Raw genomic sequence first — 16,261 nt, 5'->3', positions numbered from 1 at the left:
ATGAGCGCTTGCCGGGTTCTGTATGTGTGCTTCATCCACGCAAATTCACATGTACGGCTTAAGCACGGGTTATGTATGTATGCATTATCCACACAAATGAACATGTGCACATGTACGGCTTATGCATGGAAAGTGCACATGTGCCGTACAGGTACGTGTTGTCTGGGTTCACAGGTGTTGACTTCCAAATACAGCCCCCATGCGAAGAATGGCTATATTAAGCTAGTATTACAATAAATGAACTGCTTGGATGCCAAGAACTAGTACAGATAAGTACCTTTCACTTCTGTGAATAGGTATTTTTTAAAAGGATTTTTGTAAACACTAAATTATAAAACAATGAACTACATAAAGTAGTTATGGTTTTGGTTCCCAACATAAAAGAAATATGGATTGTTCATGAGATATTGAACTTTAACTTTCACTCCTGGAAAATTTCAATTTTGGAGTTAGGCCACTTGGCATCAAAGCAGTTCACTGTAAGATAAATGAATTCCGCACATTAGTAACATAGTTGTTCAGGAGCCTTCGATTTCCATCCTCTCAAATGAAAGCTGAACGATTGCTTGATACATGCTGACTATATAGGAGAAAAAGTGTATTAAGTTTTCGAGCTTTGGTGCGTATCCGTATTTACACTCTGATATAACTTTAAGTTCACACTCAAATCGAGCTAATTGTTTAATGCATTTCGAAAGCTTTTGTTTTTATGCAGCTCATTAAGGAAAATCTATTTTATAATCGTAACATTTATGTACTAAGAAACTATGAACGTAGAGTGGACTCGACCTAGCCGCGTGGCCGCTGTGACTCAGTGGCACAGCTTTCACCCTTGGTGTGTGAGGGCTCTGATTCTGTCTCTGTGTGTGTGTGTGTGTGAACTCCGTGGCTAGTGTACGCGTCTTTGTCGTGGAAGACTCGGGTTCATTTCCCGGTGCGAGCTCATGTAGTTCGGATTCCACGTTAATCAGTAGATCTACATTTCATATATCCTCGCTGCTGAAAGAGACGGTAAAGTCAAAATCAACTCAACAATATATATGTGTGTGTGCTTATGTGAATTTCCTCGTGACTGTATGGTTAACACATACGCCTTGATCGCGCGAGACTCTGGTTCGATTTACGGTGGAAGCTCATGAGGTTGTTACCGGTATCCCACTTTAAACTGTAGATCCGTGCCTCATATAACCATACATATAATATATATGCCTTTGATACACTTATTTTTCGACTTGGAAGCCATCGAAAATTTCCGGACACAGAGTCCCGTAGACTGAAAATGAGAAACATGGCTACAGAGTAAAACTGCCATAGAAATTTAAGCTTTTTATGCTAACTTAATCCTTATATATAATGCAACTAGCTTGGCCAAGTTATAATGGAGGAAATGCTATCATTTGCAACACTCTGAGAATAGAAAATGTTCGCCTTGTATTACTATCCCCCCCTCTCCTGCAGAATAAAAACCCTGACTAAAACTTAATATTTTATAACTATTTTGTGTAATGTAACAAACAGTGGCGGATAGTATTCATGTTTTCTTGCAGAGGTTCTTACGAGGGTTCGCTTCCATCTTCCTCTCCCTAAGAACTAAGATAAATTAAAAAATTGCGATTACTTGTTAATCTTCTACAAAGGACGCAATTAAAGTCCCAGTGTAACACCCCTTCACATTTAGATTTTTCCCCTGGAAGAAAATCAGTTATTATTGTTTCTTGATTTCTCAGTCTCACCTACATAAATATACGAATAGAATTAAAGGATAGGACATGTTTAGAGTGCTTGCACGTGACATCTAACTATATTTCTCATCAAATGTGTCACAGATGAAAATGTCCGTTTGTACTACCTCTATTTTCTAGTACATATGTTTCATTTATGTTATGTTGCTAAAATTCGTTAGGAAACAAGTACAGACTGCGCCTGTGTGCCTGACAAAACGTAAATGTACTGGATAATTATTTCTTCACTTTCTTAAAAAAAAAAGTAATCCATCTCATGTCGGCTAACAAAAGGAGGTAGAGGACCAAAGATAGCCGTTGTTTACCTCAGGTCGTTACACAGCAGGGGTTTCATTCAGTCAGAGGGAAAAGAAAAAATAATTTAAAGTTTCTACATTTGTTTTGAACTGCAATATACTTCTTCCTTTTATTTTAAGAACCATTTCCTTGTCATTTGTTTGCATCAGAAAAAAATGCAAAAAAAATCACTAGAATGTGCCTATTTACCCAAAGTACGTACTAGATCAATAGTTCAATAGTAAAATCACTAAATCTAGTACGAAATCATAAATGTGACATCCCTGGTTTGGAGCGAAGGTAATGGTTGGAGTAAAAACTAGTCCGTATTTCTACTGCGTTCTGTTGTTGAATTCACAGAAATGTTCAAAAATAAATTCAAGAAGTAAAACACGATCCTACAAAAGACTGTTTACTTGCTCACTGGTTTTAGTATTGTGAACTGAAACTCAAGTGCGCAGTCATGTTGAATACTTCTGTCCCTTTCTACTTTACAACTTGAGGTGGGATGAGGGTCAGGATAGATCTAGTGATTATCCGCTAAAGGAAGTGCTTCAGTACAGAGTCGGAAGCGGTATGTATTGTTTATACTACTTACAATGTTACCCCCCATAAAATATAAATTCACCCTTTCTCCCTTCCCTTTTTCGAATATAATGAACCGACTCTTTTGCTGAAGAAAGATGCTAAGAGAAAATTGAAACATCTGTGTCTAAACTTTCTTTGAAGCGCAGTCTTTTGTATTTGTAGCGTTTTGCGAGTGTTTTCACATCAATATGAAGAGATAGTAGCCAGATCTTTTACCATGGACTCCTGCTGCGAACTGACCGTGAGTAAACACCCGATCTTGCTGTGCTCAATTTCTCTCGCACACGTGAAATGGGTTTGTTGTTTCCAAAACAAATAGGAAGTTATCTTGTGCTTTTGCGTGTCTGCACCACACAGGTACCATTGCTATATTTTAATGATCAGAAGAAATATCAAAACCATCCGATATATATGATACGAAACAGCTAACAGAGGGAGACAAAGATTATAGTATACCAAGTTTTCCGTGTGGTACCATTATGGAGAATGAATATTTGATAAAATCACGTAGATGAGCTTAAACCTATTCCATCTGTCCTTATAATTTTTCTGGTCTCATCAATTTCTCAAGAAAATACGTACAACATATGTCCAAATTCCATATATACTCTTTCTGAACTAATGAATAAACTCATTAAGAACACCAACTGATATCAATAAACAGGAAAGAAAACAATACTTTATACTTCTATCATTTGGTACACATCTCTATGAAGCATAGCTTGTTTCTTTTCGAAATAGCTCCTTCGTGTCACAGCTGTGGTTAGTTTTGTTTTGTGTTAGGATGAAAGTGAGAAATGCAACATTTGCTTCGCGGTGAAGTTATATATATTATTAAGATGAGCGGTGATAAGCGAGGTTTAACAAAGAGTGCCTTTAGGATGCACAATTTAACGGGTAGTTACAGTCCGTGTTGAGAATCGAACCAAAGCTATGTAACACATGTTAATATTGAGCTCTTTTGTTGTAAAAGTGAACTTCAGAAACACACAAAAGATTTGAAACATCAAGCTAATGTAAAGCAATTGAAAAATAGCCTACCTATCGCTGCATCTTTTCTGTGGCAAGGAACATGCAGTGCGCAGCAACAAGAATCGTGTCAAGGACTGTTTTTTTAACCTAACATTCCCTTCCACACCATAAAAGACAATATAATATTTGTTAAAAGAAAGTGCACATAATATTTTTAAATTTTGTTTGTGATCCTATCATGCATAATTATAAATAATGCCTTTCATACTACGAGAATGAGTTCAACTATACGTCATGGCCCCTCTAAAGCTAGGCCGCGGTGGCTCAGTGGTAGATCGTTCACCTCTGGTGCTTCGGGACACTGCTTCGATCCCAGCTCGCACCAAGTGAACTTTGTGGTGGACAAACACCGTGTGCGTGGGTTTCCTCGGGGTTCTTCCGTGCCTCCCACTTTCTTCATTCCACGATTTCACTAATTTCTCATCATCAACCCTCTCCTTTAGCCTAACCGGCATAACAGTGGGACGTAAAACTCAAAGATTTCACTTCATTTTTTCCCTCGAAAGCGATATTTTTCAAAATTATTTATTGTTAGATATTTTAAATTTACGGTATCTATTTTAGTGGACGGGAAATTTTGCATCTAATCGGATAGTTTCATGGCTTCTAACAGGAATTCGCAGTTACGAAATTTGCATCACTGTCTTTTGAAAGGATGCCTAGAAAAAATACTACTAGAAAATAACTGAAAACACAAAATGGATTTGATAGCCAAATTCATGTCATCTTGGTGCATCATCATTTTTCTTTAAATACTTCTATTTAGTATTAGATTAGAGTTTAGTGTCCCTTTCAACATCAAGGCTATATGAGACGTGAACTTACAAATTAACGTGGGTTCAAAACCACAAGAATTCCCATCGGAAATCGAACCTAGGTCTCCCGCACCAAAGACGCGTAAGCTAATCATATGGACAAGGGTGTTCAATATTTAGTAAAGTGTACATAAAGTTGTGAAATTGCGCTTGTATAATGGAATGCAATTCCTTCTACTGACATAAACCTTCACAATACTTAGCTGGACAAAGTATCTTTAAAAAGAAAATGTCACTCTTTATGTTTCAGCTCCTGGTACGACTTTAGGATGGAACAAATTGCAATGGGCGTTTTTGGATCCTACTTTGTGTAGTTGATTCATCATAAACTTGGTATTTGATACGGATATGAACTAAAAACGTACAAATATAAATTTAAGTCATTTAAATACCTTTAAACAAAAATTTAATATATATATATATATATATATATATATATATATATATATATATATATATATATATATATCGTTTGTGAAAGTCATGTTATTTTTTTAAGACAAGTACATGAATACAGTTAGCTCCTCTTAATGAAAATAAGTGGTGGTTGGTCTTTAAAACTAGTGTGGAAAGATTAGTAAAGAATCTGGCATAATTTAGAAAAATATATGGTAATTCAGGCCCCTGTTTGGCATCATCGATTGTCTCAAGAGTGGCAACCCTGACTTAAGGGTTTCGCTTCGAGAAAAATGGATTCCCTGGGGTATATCAGATACACAACTCGAGTTGGAGCAGTATTCTCTATAACAAGCTTTGAAGCAGGCAGCATATCTGTTGAAATAAGTTATTTCTGAGTATATGAGTGGAATTCAGAACTATTTTGAGTCAGTTCGACTTGTTTCTAGTTAAGGCAATGTAAGTCAATCCCCGGATAGAGAAATAGATTACTGTTATGTTATTTCTTAGTAGGGAACATCTAACATTTTCACGGGAGACAGTGTCTTTTTATGGATATTGACATTTCCACGTATATTTAAGATTGCTAGCAATACCTGGTTTCCATAGTAACGGAGCAAGTCATAGGTATTCTAGAGTGAGAGCCTTATTTGAATTGTGAGCAAGAAGGATGGTTGTTTACGAGGTTCAAAGACTGTTTTTAAACCACAGTCTGACTGTATTTAACTGAGTGTGAACTTAAAGAATACTGGACTAGTTGTCGATGCGAACCCAACCTCAAACGAAGATTCTGCTGAAGGCGATTCACTTCTCTGGTGAGAGGAATTTTCTTATATTCAACCAACTCAATCCTATAAGTAACAGAATTAGCCTTTTTGATGGAGAGTCTGTTTATAGACCATTCCATGTTTAGGACTTTAGGCCAGACAGCTTTCTGATTATTGAAATTGTCTTTTAGATGTGAGGGAGTATGATGTAAGAAAACACATGCTCTGCTCTCTCATGATTAAAGCACAGCTTAGCTGCGTTAAAGAAAATCGATTTGAAGTTATAGTTCTATGGAGGCTTAAGTAGGCGACTTCTTCTCCGGACTGAAAAGTTGGTCTTTTATTTCATGACAGTTAAATAAAGGAAATGCTTCTCAAATCAGAGCACCATTCTTAAGCACCAAAATATCCTGTATGGACTGTGGAAATGCTTTATTTATCAAAGTTTTCCTAAGCATGTGGTATGTACTAGGCCTACTCTGTGCTTGTTAATTGCCCTAGACAAACTTACCGGGTAGTTCAAATTTTTACAGTTAAAGAAAAGATTACAAGACTAATAGTTATTTACTATATGTTATTTTAAATGCGACACTAGTAGCAATAGAAGCCATGAACTCAATTTCTTTTCTTTCTTTCTTTTTTTAATCGCACACACAAGAACACCTGTACACCAAAACGATCAAGTTCGACAATGTTCCTGGGTTCATTGCGTGTTTCTATCTCTTGGTAGATGAATGTTTGTCCAGAATCACTATTGCAAATCGGGTTGCAGACCGCGAAATGCATGTTTAACCCTTTCAGACCTGGTGGTAACATTTGCGTACATCATATTTGCGAACAGAAAATACTACTTAGTAAATAACCAGTGGTTTTGAAATAGTCTTTGTTACTACTTAGTTTATCATCTAAACAAATTAGATGGAGCACTATGGCTCAGTGGTAGAGCGCTTACCTCTGGTGCGTGGGGCTGTGGTTCGATTCCCGGCAAAGTAGTTTTGTAGTGGACAACATCGTTCTCGTGGGTTTTCTCGGGGTACTCCCGTTTTCTCCCACAATTTCATTCCAACAATTCTTCCATCATCGTTCACTTACTTTAAGCATTATCTCCCTTAGCTTAACAGGCATAATCCTGGGACGTTAAACTCAATGATTTCATTTCATTTTTTAAAAAACCAATAAAATCATAATTAAATTGAAGGCTTATTCTTTTAGTATGGAAAACATATTGACACCAATGGCCATAATCAGGCTTGAAGATTTGGTCGGACAGACATTTAAGGTCAGACTCTTAAGTTTTCTTTTAATAAACAATGCTGAACAGACTAGACATCGTGTTTTAGGATTGTAGAAAACGACCGTGAATTATGTTCAAACACAATTATTATTATATTTATTTCTCTGACTATTTAATCTTTACATTACAGTGTTAAACAAAAGATAATAATTGTTTGTATAATAGTATTCAGGAGTTTTCTCATCATGATTAGTTTTGTAAACAATTCAATTACACTTATTTGGTGTTTATTTCTAAATAATAAGTCCTAATACAATTTCATAAAGTTGTAATTCTTCTTTAGTTTGTATCACTTTACACAATGACAAATCCAAAAGGTGTGTTGTATCGGTGCAGTACCAGTTTTTCACGTTTTTCAAAATTTTCCAAACCCAAAGAATAATCTTTAATTTCTGATATTTTAGTCGTCACAAATTACAATTTTATAATGTAGTCAATGTTTATAATTACTGGGTAGTTGGGCGTTTAAACTAATGACATCATAATAAAGTCAAAACCATAATTTTGAGTTGAATTGATTCTGAGTTTAACGTCCCGTTCAGCAGCGAGGCTATGTGAGACGTGGACCTACTGATTACCGTGGAATCCGAACCACATGAACTCCACATGAACAGGAATCAAGCCCATGTTTCCCACACCAAAGGCAAGTATGCTAACCGTTAGCCACGATGGAGCTCCACCATAATTTTAGTGGGCGATAAGAAATATCTCGCCAGTGCTTTTATAATAAATAAAAGTTTATAAGTATTAAAGAATAGTGGTAAGAGATTTTATAATAGCTCTTTTATTTATGAGATATGAGTATTTTGAAAAAAAAAAACTAAAGAATAAGTTGGCGGAACCACAAAAGACTGGTAAAGTAAACTTTCTTATAAATACATACGCACCTTACTCACCTTTTATAATTGCTATGCTTACGTTCTCCATAAAAACAGAAATTCTCTTTTAGTGATACTTTACACAAGATCACGAAGTGGATTTCAATTTAATTAAAGGCAAAATACAATACAATAATCCACAAATATTGCCTCAAGTGAGTTTAAAGATTTCTAAACATTAGTGCGAAACCGGGCTCTGCCGTTGCGATCGATTTGCAGGTCTTGAGACGAAAGTAAGAAGGGACTTACGCACATAGTAAGTAAAAACAATTAATATGCCTGTAACTTTCCCCCAAATGGGTGTAACTTAAAACTAACCTCACCATTGTTTTCCTAATTTAATTCTAGCCCGAAATTATGTATCATATTACCCTATTCCCATTTTGAAAACTTGACCTTAATTCAAAATGGCGGATTTCAATATGGGTGCCGTCAAGGTCATACCTACCATACGACTTCCCCCCAGGAATTATATGTATCCACATGGTTGTTCTTCACTTTTCTTCATTAACGCTCCGTTTACAAAGGGTAGTAAGGGACTTCTGTAGTAATCTAATAACCACATCACAACTCTTAAGTTATTAAAAAAAAAAAAAAAATAGAAAACATGCACCATGGCAAAAATTTGTCATCACAAGTAATGCATACATGCATTCTATCAGCAAAAAAAGTTTTATTGAAATTGGAGCCGGACATTTGAGTGATGTCTATTGTGGGATGTGATTGAACTTGACGTCAGAACGCATCGCCCCCCTTCCCGGAATTTACGGGAATTAGGTGACCTGAGTGTGCACATGTGGTGTCAGCTCTCTCCAGCGACCTATCAAGGATCATTGCGTGTATGCCAAGACGTGTCGCCGTTTTTATCCATGCCAAAAGTCGACATACTGACAATTAGGTAGGTAGTCATAATGGTCTGGCTGATATGTTCGTATATTTTAACTCTTACATTTTGTCTCGACTCGAATTCGAGTCGAGTCGAGACAGAGACTGTCGAGTCGAGACACGAGTCGAGACAGAAACATATTTTCGAGTCGAGACAACATTTTCTCGAGTCGAGTCGAGACAGGCTTAAATCTCGACTCGACTCGACTCGTGCGCATCCCTACAAGTAATACAAATCTCCTCATAAGAAAGAGTAACCAAAAGCTTCCTGTAGTTTATTTTTAACGCTGATCCTTCTTTTACTCATTTCATTTTGTTTCATCATTCCTTAATCTTTCTCATTTCTGGCCTCAAAGGGGGGAGGGGGGATCGGACCCCCTTGGCTACGTGCCTGCACGCTTCTAAGCTAATTTTTGATGATGATGATGATGATGATGATTATGATTATGATTATTATTATTATTATTATTATTATTATTATTATTATTATTATTATTATTATTATTATTATTATTATTTTGCAAAGGTAGATAGAGCGATTATCTCCGTAATCTTCGTTAAAAGAGTTATTCCGTTAACATGTTAACAGATAACAATGACTAGTGCTTTCTATCCAAACGTAATTCATGGAATTACGTCACGTGATCCTCTTTACTGCCTTTACCAGAGTTTATATTATATATAAACCTAGATAAATAATATTTATTAAATACATAAATATTTAAATTACAATATATCCAGGCCCGTAGCCAGGAAGGGACTAGAAGGGACACTGCCCCTAAATTATTTTTGCTCCCTCTAAAAATGACTCTAAAGAGAATTTTCAAACTGACTCAAAATCAATGAAATTCTTGCAATTATATTTAGCAAATTAAATTCAACTTTGCGAATTGCACTCACTTCTGTGTAAAATTATGTTTCTTGCTAGATCCCCCAAACTTGTTCCATTGCCTTTACCCATTTCAAGGATTTCAAATCGTACCCTATTACTGCAACCATGACAAGCATCTACGGATACCAAGTGCACTTCCAAACAACAGGATCGTAGTTAACAAGGTTGGTTGTGAATATAAATTAACTGTACTGTCTGGTTTATCTTGGAAGGTAGAAAATTGAGTGCAAATTTTGAATATAACATATACTTCTATTTTGTATTGATATAATCTAAAATCGTTGTAATATAAGTTTGTTCTAATGTTTAAAAAATAAATATTTCAATTTAATTATTATGAATATGAAACAAAGTACCTCCCAATGAGATTGTATTAAGTAAACAAAAAATTATGGTTTCGATAATTCAAAAATAAATACAGATTCTGTAAATCTATATATATAAAAGAGAACGCACAAATCCTTTGTTCCCTCATCACGCTAATACGGCTGAACCAATTTCTTTCATTTTTGGGGGGTTATTAGGATTTGGACCCTAGATGGTTTTTATCATATCACTTTAATTTTTAATTACCAGTGTCTTGAGATAATTGACCATTCAAGTGTCCATAACGTACAAATCCTTTGTTAGTTCATCATAGGTAAAAATAAACGTATTTATATGCAACCCGCATGACCGTGTCACTCGGCGGGTTAACATAAATGACAGGCGATATAATGTTAACATTTACTGCAATCTACTATGGTTTTTATCATATCACTTGAAAGCGAAAAAGTAAAAATTATCTAAGTAACAAAGTTTATTGCGTTCCGGGGTGACCGCAGCGAAGCGGGGCGGGTTAACATAAATGACAGGCGATATAATGTTAACATTTACTGCAATCTTCTATGGTTTTTATCATATCACTTGAAAGCGAAAAAGTAAAAATTATCTAAGTAACAACGTTTATTGCGTTCCGGGGTGACCGCAGCGAAGCGGGGTGAACGCTGCTAGTACTACATAAATGTACAATTTTATTGTGTTCTTTGGTGCCTTTGTCATTGTCTCCTCAGTCTTCATTTCTACCCCCTAATAAATCAGGCTAGCTACGGGCCAGAGTATATCTTCTATATATGTAACATACAACGTATTTGGGATTACTTCAACCCTCGGGGCAATCCTAAACAAATATATAGCCCTACATATATCTAATAAAAACTAACAGTTTTGGTTTTAAAACAGCTACTTTCCTTTTTTCTTTTTCTTTTTTTTTCACTTTATCATACTCCAAACTTCCTATGAACAAAATTAGAATGACCAGATTCTGATGAATAAAAAGTAGGACACAAGTATAATAGTTAGGCCTTATGATAGCCTACACAGTAAAAATGGTTGTGTTAATTCAACTCAATTTTAACACAAGGCAGTGGTTTTAGCGTGACTACCACTATGCGGTGTTAGTTCAACACATACCTCGCGGAGTTGGCGTTTAACACAGGGAGTGTATTATGTCTTTAACACACAACCGATGTTGACCCGTGCCATAAGCGTTACTAATGAACCACAAATTACTCACTCAAAATATGGTAAATCCCTTATATGCGTAATGTGTTTACATTATGCTGTCTAAAAAAAAAAAACGCTTTAAACGAGTAAAGAAAATACTGCAGTGGCGGGGGAGGACACGAACCACCAACTTTTCGATTACTAGCCGCGTGCTCTTCCGACTTGGCCACGGAGGCGATGAAGAAAACGTCGCTTGTAGAGGGATAAATTGTTGAGGTCTTTTGAATTTGGCTAATCAGAGTGTTCCTTTAAGCCGCGTATATTCGACGATAACCGTTCGGGATAAGATAAAATCTGCTCGCCATGTAATTTTATAACAAAATGACGACTGTGTATTTACTTTATTTTATAGTTCTTCCATATTCACTTTCAAATGATCGGCACAGTTGCCATCTAAAAAAGTTGATGTGTTTGTTGCTTCTAGTACGCAATCGCTTAGAAAAAGAAGCAATACATGCATCAAATGTGGGAGATGGAATTTTGGGTATACCTGGATTTGTTTAAGTATTTCTTTCTACTGTGTTTGTTTGTAGCTTCAATTCATAAGCCTTTATAATTAGATCCCCAACATATTTGGCAATCACGCAGAAAACAACACCGAAGATTCTACACTTGTGTTAATTTAACACACAGGTTGTGTGTCATTTCAAGTACCGGCATTTGACACACAACTCCAAATGGAGAGTGAGTTGTTCTAAGCACTTGTTTGTGTTATATTTTAACATAATCGTGTTAACACATAGGCATGTCGTTGAAATAACACAACGATTTCTTACAGTGTACTGCGTCGGCAAAATAAACACACTGCTGAACAAGACTGCACTTATTTAATATAAAAAAAACACATTTTAAAATAATTCAAATAATTTAAAATAATTTAAAATAAAACAAATTAATAATAATAATATTAAAGAAGTGCAGTCTTGTTCAGCAGTGTGTTTATTTTTCGGATTTTATTTGCAAGACGTATGACTATGATTGTGTGCGTCGGCAAATATTATTATTATTAAGTATTGTGCCTTTAGGCAGGTCCTGGACTAGTTTTTTTTTTTTAATTTAGATTTAGGTCTGGAAATGTTTCTTCCACGTTTTTCGATCTTCTGCTTCCTCTTTTAACTCCCAACATTTTCTTCTGTTTCTCAGATCATCTATCAATTGTGTTCTTCTTCTTCCTATTTCTCGCTTTTCTTCTATCTTTCCTTCTATGGCGGTATGAAGAAGACAATTTCTTCGCAAGATGTGTCCAGTCCAATTGGCCTTCCTACGAAAGATGCTGACTAGAAGTGTCCTCTTCTCTCCTATCCGTTTTATAACATCTTTGTTTGTAGTTCTTTCTGTCTACTTTATCTTTTCAATCTTCCTCCAATACCACATTTCGAAGCTGTCTAAATATTTCTTCTCTAACTTCCGTAATGACAATACTCATATCTTTATTTAATTTATCATGAACCTTAACCCTATAATACCCAGAGTGTGATATCATAGAATCAAAAAAATATGCTTTCAAGTACTTCTGGGAGGACAAAACGACAAGAAGTTCAGCAATAATCCAGTAGGTGGTGTTGAGCGTACTGTTACAGATGTGTCACAGTGGGCATTAGCAGCAAAACACCATTGTATTCAATATAAAGAAGTAAAATCCCAATGTTACAAATATGTAACGCGGGGTATTATAGGATTAAGTCAATCATCAATTTTTGTTTTTTAAAAAGTTGTGAAAAGAATACTCAACAAACAAGACTTTTATTGAGTTATATAAAATTAATAGTTTGTGATTTTATAGTTATAATGAAATAAATAAGTAGCAAATTCTTAAGAGTTATAGCTTGCAGATAATTAAAAGTAGCCCAAAACGTAGCGTGTCGCTCTATTTGAAAGTTTAGTATCGATCCCACTTCAAAAATTGCCTAATTCGCTACTTGTTGCCCAATCTAATTGCTGCTTCGAATACATATAAAGTATTCGAAGTGGAAAGAAAGCAGAAGCGGTATGTTTAATTACGATTTTAACTCGGCATACCGGCTATCTAAATGTTGAAATACAGTGAAGGTATGTTCTCTAAAAGATTGCATTTCTATTTACATAATAACTGAAAACCACTGCAGAGCAAGGGCGGATCCAGGATGGACTTCTGGTGGGGGTTGTAATACTGCTACTTACAGCTACTTTTAAGAGCTCTAAACTCTGCGATGGGCTTTATTTATATATAAAATCAGAAAATTTCCTCTTCTGGAGAGAGAGGCGATTGCTCCGATCGCCCCCTGGGTCCGCCCCTGCTGGAGACCTTCTCTTTAGTTACAGGGGGGCATGGAGAGACTTTGATCCCTCGCCAACAACTTTCTGAAAAAAAAAAGTATCCTCTTATGTTGTATTATAGAGAATTATTACACGAAAATGCTAAAGAAACGAGTTTTTATATTAACAATTTCCTGTGGGAAAGCTCCCGGACTCCCCACTTGGCTGAGGGGTATTCCAAACTCCGCACCCACAGCATACAACCTCTAAATCCACTCACGCTCGAAACACGACATTTATATGAATTAAGACAAGAAAACACACACACACATACATATAAAAGAAACAATTCAATATGGCACATCAAAATACAAACTAGATGAACTTCTTTGAAGACACCTTATTTTAAAACCAAACGATAGGAAAAAGATAACAAAAATGTTGGTGTTGTCAACTTAGAAATTATTTCTACATAAGAAATAAAATCCTTTTACGTGCAAAACTATTCGTCAACTACTGTGTATAAAAATGGATTTATTAAAGGTATTTACCATCTACTCTCCTGTAACTGTATGTCTTGATCATTAAAAAAACAGAGGCAGTATGCCTTCATCACTGAAAAACCAGAGGCGGTATGCCATATCACCGCATACCGCCTCACTTCGACCACTGTATATATACAGGAGGTCTGTTGCAGGAGAGTAGACGCTAAATACCTTTAATAAATCCATATATATGACCGGATTTAAGGGGGTGCACCAGGGTCTCCTTTCGTTGTGAATATACACTATTTAAAATGAGAAGCTAGCAGTGAAAATAGCAATACCGTCTAAAACTTTCTGCCGTCAGATTTCCGTTTGGGGCTTAAAAGAAAGTAAAGTTTGGATAATAATAATAATAATAATAATAATAATAATAATAATAATAATAATAATAATAATAATAATAATAATAATAATAATAATAATAATAATAATAATAATAATAATAATAATAATAATAATGTAAGTTGATTTTCTGAAGATTGAAGGAAAAAGGTTCACCAAGCAAAACAATATTTCTCATTCACGCCACAGAAGCCTGAAAGGAATTTTAAAAAAATTCAAATTTAATTCAAATGTACTGGTAGTTATTCATGCAGCTCCCGTGTAGAAAACAGAAGAGGTGAAGCAGCCTAAGTTTGCTAGGGGCATACGAGCATCTAGTTTTGCTCCTGATTGGTGCAGATATCCATAGATGCACTCGCATTCGCACAAATCTCTACCTATGAGACGTACAGTAGATACTCCGATACAGTTGCTAATGCACTTTTGTTCACGATAGTACATTTCCTTCCCATGGATGGGTCCAAAAAGAGGTACTTCACACTTAGACGCCTGCCTATATCATAGGGAATTTTGAGAAAGATACCGGTAATTTTATTTGCCAAAGTTGGCAACTCTTTCACGATGAACTGTGGTTTCATTATGATATAGGCCTATCACTGATACTGAAAAAGGCTCTTAAATTGCTTACTCAGAAGTTTACAACAACGTCAAACAGTACTACATAAAATACAGTATCAAATGTATACTTACGACTAGAAATGCTAATAATAAGATTTGTTGATTCAATCCTGATGCTGGGATAACCAATTCTTCCTCTAGTTCGTTGAGACAAGCAGCTCCTACTTGTGATCACGTGACTTCATACTCACAGGTGTTGTTTGTGACTTTCCAAGTAATGTCATGTAACAAGCACGAGAGTATTTGCGAAGAAGGATTTAATTTTTTTTTCCTTTTAAAGACTTGTTGCGTATAGTTGTAAAACACATTTCATCTGTTGCGGCTATAACAAATAAATGCAGCATGACAAAGAGGTACTAAAAATAAGAATGTGTGAATACATTATCTGATTCGTCAGGTAAGAATAAATATTTTAAATATTGAGGTTCATTAACTTGCTAATATAATTTCATATTAATTATTATTACATAATGCTTTTATAACCATGTCGATCGTAGAAGGAATTATTTTCGTATAGACTAGTAATTTCCAACTAAATACTTTGCGACTTCACCCTCTACTGCATCAATTCTCATCAAATTACACAGAGAGAAAAAGGAGTAAACCAGAAAAGTTGGTGTTGATAAAAGCCAATGGTGATCACTGAACAAGAACGTCTATGCTTTTGCAGATAGGTAACTCTTGGATGTATGATATTCGTTTACTGCCTACAGTTGTTCATAGCATTCCCTTATCTCATTTCCTCTATTTCCCCTCATTTACTTCACTTGTGTTACCGTTGTTCCTCCCCCAATCGTAAGGCCTACCACTCACTGGCAACTTTCTGTCGGGCAACTATCTTGTCGCCCTGGCTAAATACAATGAGTCTTATGGGAGTCCGCTCACTGCAGCGACGGCGACAGAAAAGTTGTCGAGGTGCCTCCAAGCAGAGACATAAATATATATACAGGATGTTCACTTATTATGTAGCCAAAATCCATTGGTGAAATCCTCACACCTAAAAAAAAAAAAAAGTTCCTATGAAATAGGACGAAAAACGCTTTGTTTCAAAGTTATGAGATGACAAAGTCGAGAAAATTGTAACTTTGAATCACAGGTATTTAGATAGAGAGTGTACTAGTTACTGTAATATTTCTTTAACCGCCTTTGATATCTCTCATAGTTTTCGAGCTACGCAGCCTCGAAGTTACAATTCTCTCGATTTCGGCATCTCATAACTTTGAAACAATGTGATTTTCGCCCTATGTTTACATGGACGTTTTTATTGTTTAGGTGTAAGGAGTTCACCAGTGGATTTTGGCTACATAATAAATTAACACCCAAACGAAGATGCTTTAAAACGGATAGAAGAAAAGAGGACACTTCTAGCCACCATCCTTCGTAGAGAGGCCAATTGGATTGGACACATCTT

General features: G+C 35.7%; 1 protein-coding gene across 1 annotated transcript in view; it reads right to left on the bottom strand.

The window, feature by feature from the left end:
• Positions 1-15,073, bottom strand: part of LOC145668062 (fungal protease inhibitor-1-like) — a 78,435-nt gene extending 63,362 nt beyond the window's left edge. Inside the window, exon 1 of the mRNA XM_081735560.1 lies at positions 14,923-15,073. The gene's annotated coding sequence lies outside the window, so the exon portion shown is untranslated. The remainder of the gene's footprint in view (positions 1-14,922) is intronic.
• Positions 15,074-16,261: the final 1,188 nt, after the last annotated feature.

Source organism: Thermobia domestica, chromosome 13 (genome assembly GCF_964235325.1).
Source record: "Thermobia domestica chromosome 13, izTheDome1.hap1.1, whole genome shotgun sequence".
NCBI classification, from domain to species: domain Eukaryota; kingdom Metazoa; phylum Arthropoda; class Insecta; order Zygentoma; family Lepismatidae; genus Thermobia; species Thermobia domestica.
Note: the sequence above shows the minus strand (reverse complement) of the source record. Positions and strands in the feature narration are given on the sequence as shown.